Source organism: Arachis hypogaea, chromosome 4 (genome assembly GCF_003086295.3).
Source record: "Arachis hypogaea cultivar Tifrunner chromosome 4, arahy.Tifrunner.gnm2.J5K5, whole genome shotgun sequence".
NCBI classification, from domain to species: Eukaryota; Viridiplantae; Streptophyta; class Magnoliopsida; order Fabales; family Fabaceae; genus Arachis; species Arachis hypogaea.
In genome coordinates, this window is record NC_092039.1 from 53,026,911 (window position 1) to 53,034,256 (window position 7,346).

Genomic DNA, 7,346 nt, shown 5'->3' on the forward strand with positions numbered 1-7,346 from the left:
GCAAGGAAGAGACATAGAAGAGCTCAAGGACATCATTGGTTCTTCAAGAAGAAAGCACCGCCATCACTAAGGTGGACTTATTCTTTGTTCTTATTTCTCTATTTTTTTTGGTTTTTATGCTTAATGTTTATCTATGTTTGTGTCTTTCCTACATGATCATTAGTATGTAGTAACTATGTCTTAAGGCTATGAATAATTCCATAAATCCTTCACCTCTCTTAAATGAAAAATGTTCCTAATTCAAAAGAATAAGAAGTACATGAATTTCGAATTCATCCTTGAAATTAGTTTAATTATATTGATGTGGTGACAATACTTTTTGTTTTTTGAATGAATGCTTGAACAGTGCATATTTTTGAGCTTGTTGTTTATGAATGTTAAAATTGTTGGCTCTTGAAAGAATGATGAACAAGGAGAAATGTTACTGATAATCTGAAAAATCATAAATTTGATTCTTGAAGCAAGAAAAAGCAGTGAATAGCAAAAGCTTGCGAAAAAAAATTTGCGAAAAAATAGAAAAAGAAAAAGCAAGCAGAAAAATCCAATAGCCCTTAAAACCAAAAGACAAGGGTGAAAAGGATCTAAGGCTTTGAGCATCAATGGATAGGAGGGCCCAAGGAAATAAAATTCAGGCCTAAGCGGCTAAATCAAGTTGTCCCTAACCATGTGCTTGTGGCATGCAGGTCCAAGTGAAAAGCTTGAGACTGAGTGGTTAAAGTCGTGATCCAAAGCAAAAAAAAAGTGTGCTTAAGAGCTCTGGACACCTCTAACTGGGGACTTTAGCAAAGCTGAGTCACAATCTGAAAAGGTTCACCCAGTTATGAGTCTGTGGCATTTATGTATCTGGTGGTAATACCGGAAAACAAAGTGCTTAGGGCCATGGCCAAGACTCATAAAAGTAGCTGTGTTCAAGAATCAACATACTTAACTAGGAGAATCAATCACACTATCCAAAATTCTGAGTTCCTATAGATGTCAATCATTCTAAACTTCAAAGGAGAAAGTGAGATGCAAAAACTGTTCAGAAGCAAAAAGCTACAAGTCCCGCTCATCTAATTAGAACTAATATTCATTGATATTTTGGGATTTATAGTATATTCTCTTTTTTTTATCCTAATTGATTTTCAGTTGCTTGGGGACAAGCAACAATTTAAGTTTGGTGTTGTGATGAGCGGATAATTTATACGCTTTTTGGCATTGTTTTTAGGTAATTTTTAGTAGGATCTAGCTACTTCTAGGGATGTTTTCATTAGTTTTTATGCTAAATTCACATTTCTGGACTTTACTATGAGTTTGTGTGTTTTTCTGTGATTTCAGGTGTTTTCTGGCTGAAATTGAGGGACCTGAGCAAAACTCTGATATAAGGCTGATAAAGGACTGCTGATGCTGTTGGATTTTGACCTCCCTATACTCAAAATAGATTTTCTGGAGCTATAGAACTCCAAATGGCGCGCTCTCAACGGCGTTGGAAAGTAGACATCCAGATCTTTCCAGATATATATAATAGTCCATACTTTATTCAATATTAGACAACGTAAACTGGCGCTCAACGCCAGTTCTATGCTACATTCTGGAGTCAAACGCCAGAAACACATCACCAACCAGAGTTGAACACCAAAAACACGTTACAACTTGGCGTTCAACTCCAAAAGAAGCCTCTGCACGTGTAAAGCTCAAGCTCAGCCCATGCACATGCCAAGTGGGCCCCGAAAGTGGATTTCTGCATCAATTACTTATTTCTGTAAACCCTAGTAGCTAGTCTAGTATAAATAGGACATTTTACTATTGTATTAGATGTCTTTTGACAGTATGTCTTTTGACCATTTGATCCTGTGATCACGTTTTGGGGGCTGGCCATTCGGATATGCTTGAACCTTCATCACTTATGTATTTTCAATGGTGGAGTTTCTACACACCATAGATTAAGGGTGTTGAGCTTTGCTGTACCTCGAGTTTTAATGCAATTACTACTATTTTCTATTCAATTCAGTTTATTCCTATTCTAAGATATTCGTTGCACTTCAACATGATGAATGTGATGATCCGTGACACTCATCATCATTCTCACCTATGAACGCATGACTACAACCATTTCAGTTCTACCTTAGACCGGGCACATATCTCTTGGATTCCTTAATCAGAATCTTCGTGGTATAAGCTAGAATTGATGGCGGCATTCATGAGAATCCGAAAACTCTAAACCTTGTCTGTGGTATTCCGAGTAGGATTCAGGGATTGAATGACTATGACGAGCTTCAAACTCGCGATTGTTGGGTGTGATGACAAACGCAAGAGAATCAAGGGATTCTATTCCGACATGATCGAGAACCGACAGATGATTAGCCATGCCGTGACAGAGCTTTTGGACCTTTTTCATTGAGAGCATGGGATGTAGCCATTGACAACGGTGATGCCTTACACACAGCTTGCCATGGAAAGGAGTAAGATGGATTGAAAGTATGAAAGCATTATGTTGCAGAGATCCAAAAGAAACACAGCATCTCCATACGCCTCTCTGAAATTCTTACCAATGATTTACATAAGTATTTCTATCTTTATTTTCTATTTATTTATTATTATTATTCGAAAATCCCATAACCATTTATTATCTGCCTAACTGAGATCTACAAAATGACCATAGCTTGCTTCATACCAACAATCTCCATAGGATCGACCCTTACTCACGTAAGGTTTATTACTTGGACAACCCAGTGCACTTGCTGGTTAGTTGTGCGAAGTTGTGAAGAAAGTGCTGGGTTAGTAAATGCGCATACTAAGTTGAATGCCATTGATAGAGATTACAATTTCGTGCACCATTGGCATTGTTGTTATTTTCAGCTGCCATGTCTTCTTCTTTTTCAAAATTTTCTGTCAGGTCCTCTCCAGAGAGTAGAGCTTTAGCTGCTCTTAGCTTCCTCTTCAGAGTCCTTTCAGGTTTAGGATCAGCTTCAACAAGAATGCCTTTGTCTTTGTTCCTACTCATATGAAATAGAAGAAAACAAAGAAAGTATAGAATCCTCCATGTCACAGTATAGAAATTCCTTGATGTGTCAGAGAAAAAGAGGAATAGAAGGATTGAGGTAGAGAGGGGAATTCGAACTTATAGAGAGGGAGAGCGTCTGAATTATTAAAGGAGGATAAGTGTTAGTGATTAAATAGAAAGAGATGGGAGAGAGAAGAAATTCGAATATTGAATAGAAGAAAAAGGAAAAATATTTTTGTTTTTATTTTAAAAATTAGTTAGTATTCGAAAATTAGGAAAGGAATAAAATAAAATTAGAGTTTAAAACAATTAGTTAATTAAAAAGATTTTTGAAAAAGTTGTTAGTGATTTTCGAAAATTGGAGAGACAAAAGTAGTTAGGTGGTTTTGAAAAAGATAAAAAATAGTGAGTTTTGAAAAGATAAGAGGTTAGAGAAAGATTTTGAAATTAAAATAAAAGAGATATGATTTAAAAAGATATGATTGAAAAAGATGTGTTTGAAAAGATATGATTGAAGAAAATTTGATTTAAAAAAAGATATGATGGAAAAGATATGGTTGAAGAAGATTTTTGAAAAAAGATATGATTTTTAAAATTGATGACTTGACTAACAAGAAACTAAAAGATATAATTCTAGAATTCAAAGATTGAACTTTTCTTAACAAGAAAGTAACAAACTTGAAATTTTTGAATCAAGACATTAATTGTTAGCAAGGATTTTTGAAAATATTAAAAGAAAAATGAAAAACATTTGATTTTGAAAAAGATATGATTGATAAGAGAGGATATGAAAAAGATAAGATTTTGAAAAATTAGTTTTAAAACTTGAAAAATTGAAAAGATTTGAATTGAAAACAGAATTACCTCCCTGGTGTTATCCTGGCGTTAAACGCCCAGAATGGTATCCATTCTGGCATTTAACGCCCACTTGGCTACCTCCTTGGGCGTTAAACGCCCAGCCAGGTACCCTGGCTGGCGTTTAAACGCCAAAAATCCTTCTTTACTTGGCATTTTGAATGCCTAGCTTTTTCTCCGTGATTCTTCTGCTGTATGTTATGAATCTTCAATTCTCTGTATTATTGACTTGAAAAGACATAATTTTGAAATTTTTTTTGAATTTTTAATGATGAGAGAGAAAAACAACAGAATGAAATTAAACATGAAAAACTAAGATCAAAACAAGAAATGCATGCAAGAACACTTTGAATGTCAAGATGAACATCAAGAACACTATGAAGATCATGATGAACATTAAGAACATATTTTTGAAATTTTTTAAGAAAAGAAAGATATGCAGGACACCAAACTTAGAAATTTTCATACTAGAGACACTAACAATTTGAGAATGCACATTAGAAACAACAAAAGACACAAAATAAGAGAATTTAAAGATCAGACAAAGGAAAATCATCAAGAACAACTTGAAGATCAATGAAGAACACAATGCATATATTTTCGAAAAATGCAAGAAAAATAAAAACATGCAATTGACACCAAACTTGAATTTTGACACTAGACTCAAACAAGAAATACAAATTATTTTTTATTTAATGATTTTTTAAATTTTTTGTATTTTTTTCGAAAATTATTTTGAAAAAGAAAATAAGAAACTCAAAATTTTTAATAAGAATTCCAGGAATCATACAATGTTAGTCTAAAGCTTCAGTCTAAAAGGATTAGACATGGCTAGCCAAGCTTTAGCAGAGCATTACATACATGATGCCAGGGCATCTTGGCCAGTTTCACTGACCTTTTCTTTACTATTTTTAAGGTAGTTTCATGCATTTCCTTAGGAAATAAGCTAGTTTTGGGTAGATATTCACTTACACCTTGATTCAAGCATACATTGTGAATTTTACATGATTTCATGAGGATTCTGCATGAGTTTAACAACAACTTGTATGTTGCATTACCCATGACTTGGACTAGAACTTTGATGCACTCTATTGCTTGATTTCAGGACCAAAGGAAGCAAGGAAGAACCACTTAGCAGTCATGTTAATCTAATTAACGTTACCACTAACGTGGAATGGGAGGTAACTGCAAAGTTAATGAGAAAAGTGATTGCCAATAACGCTCTCGAAGCCATCATTGCCCACGTTAAGAGTCACGTTAACTAAGTTAACGTGAACTCTAACGTGAAGAAGGGACTTTGAGCCAACGTTAGTGACACTTAACATTATCACTAACGTTGGCCAATGATCATAAGTGGCTACGTTAGAGTTCACGTTAACTTAGTTAACGTGGCCTCTAACGTTAAAAGGGGGAAGGAAGCCAACGTTAGTGACACTCAACATTGTCACTAACGTTGGCCTAAGGTGCAATGTACCACGTTAACTCCTACGTTAACTTGGTTAACATGGGAGCTAACGTAAGAGGCAAGGGTGGTCGACAACGTTAGTGACACCCAACATTGTCACTAACGTTGGAAGCAACCACAAAACCCCAAGGAGCCACGTTAACTTCCACATTAACTTAGTTAACGTGGAAGGCTAACGATGATGAGTGAAAGATGAGCCAACGTTAGTGACACTCAACATTGTCACTAACGTTGGGGATGGATAAGAATGGCCACGTTAGAAGCCACGTTAACCTAGTTAACGTGGACTCTAACGTGAGACATAGGGGCACATTGGAACATTAGTGACAATGTTAAGTGTCACTAACGTTCTCGAAGGTTGGCAAGGCCACGTTAGAAGCCACGTTAACCTAGTTAACGTGGACTCTAACGTGAGACATAGGGGCACATTGGAACGTTAGTGACAATGTTAAGTGTCACTAACGTTCTCGAAGGTTGGCAAGGCCAAGTTAGAAGCCACGTTAACCTAGTTAACGTGGGCTCTAATGTGAGGCAAAGTGGTACATTGGAACGTTAGTGACAATGTTGAGTGTCACTAAGGTTCTCGAACTCATTCTTTCACTAAAACGTTAACACCCCTAACGTCCTGAGCTAAAGTCTCTGCCCACTTCACACTTTCTCTCTGCAAGTAAAACCAAGCCCAAATGAAGAAGAGAACTGCTTCAATCTCAAGATCCAAAGGCCCAAGACTTGAAGAGCCAACTAGAAGCTGAGAAGAGTAGTATATATAGGAGTAGCTTTGAATTATTTAGTGAGTTTGGGGAAAAAAGGGGAAAAGAGCACTACTCTATGTATTTTTACTCTGCTCTTCTAGTTCCATGATGTATTATCCATCTTTGTTTTCATTTTCTAGAGCTATGAACAACTAAACCCCTTTCATTGGGTTAGGGATCTCTGTTGTAAGTTGATGGATCAATACTAATTTTCATTATTCTTCTTCTATCTTTCCTCTTGATTTTACTTGAAAGCTTTCGATCTTCATCCCATTGGGTAGTTATCTTGGAAAAGGAGCTATTCAAACTTGGATCTCTTCAGAACCTTGAAAGAGGAATGAAGAGATCAAGCTAGAAATGCTTTCTCATGCTGGACCAAATTGGGTTTGGATGGATATGTGACTATAATCCTCTCAATACTTGATGTGGGAAATGCATGTGGTATAATCAGTGGCCACACTTCATCTCTCCTCATGAGCAATTGACCAAGGAATTGGCTATTGATCAAGATTTGAGAGATTGATTTGCAAGAAATTGTAATTCAATCAATTAAGATTGCCAAGGAGATCAATGAGTGCATTGATTGAGGAAGAGATGAAAATGAACTTGATCCGGAGAATTGCAACATCTCCTGCGCCCAGTGAACTCCCAAATTTTGATCTCACCCATTCTCTTTAATTTCTGCGTTTACTTTCATGAGCAAACACCCCATTCCCATTTACAATTCTGCAATTTACTTTCAGTCATTTACTTTCAGCCCTTTAATTCTAGCATTTACTTTTTCTGTTATTTACATTCCCGCCATTTTATTTTCTGCAAATCTCAACCCAAATTCTGAATTCGCTCAACTAGAACATTCTTCTAATTAAAGTTGCTTGATCAATCAATCCCTGTGGGATTCGACCTCACTCTATTGTGAGTTTTTACTTGACGACAAATTCGGTACACTTGCCGAAGGAAATTTGTTGAGAGACAGTTTCCACCTGCATCAATACAACAAACAAATTGATGGGAATAAAAAAGACTCCTGTGATGATGAAATCATCATCTGAAACTCTAGAATTCATTCTTAAAAATTCTGAAGGAACAAAATAAAAAGAAAAATACCTAATCTAAGCAACAAGATGAACCGTCAGTTGTCCAAACTCGAACAATTCCCGGCAACGGCACCAAAAACTTGGTACGCAAAATCGTGATCTCACACACTTTCTTCACAACTCCGCGTAGCTGACCAGCAAGTGCACTGGGTCATCCAAGTAATACCTTACATGAGTAAGGGTCGATCCCATAG